Raw genomic sequence first — 304 nt, forward strand, 5'->3', positions numbered from 1 at the left:
CTTGACGAGAGTACAGAAGAAATCAATAATAAATTTTGTTTTTTTTTTATCTTCTGCTGTTGCTGCTGCTGCTGCTGCTGGTGCTGCTGCTGCTGCTGCTGCTGCTGCTGGTGCTGCTGCTGCTGCTGGTGCTGCTGCTGCTGCTGCTGCTGCATGCGGTGGTTTTATATATAAACAAATCTCGTTAGCAATAGAAACTAAAACAGAGACAACCGACTCTGTTTCTTTTTCTTTCTCTTTTTCTTTCTGTCTGCTGCTGCTGCTGCTGCTGCTGCTGCTGCTGCTGCTGCTGCTGCTGCTGCTG

The sequence above is a fragment of the Eimeria mitis genome, genomic scaffold (genome assembly GCF_000499745.2).
Source record: "Eimeria mitis Houghton genomic scaffold, Emh_scaff3043, whole genome shotgun sequence".
NCBI lineage: Eukaryota > Apicomplexa > Conoidasida > Eucoccidiorida > Eimeriidae > Eimeria > Eimeria mitis.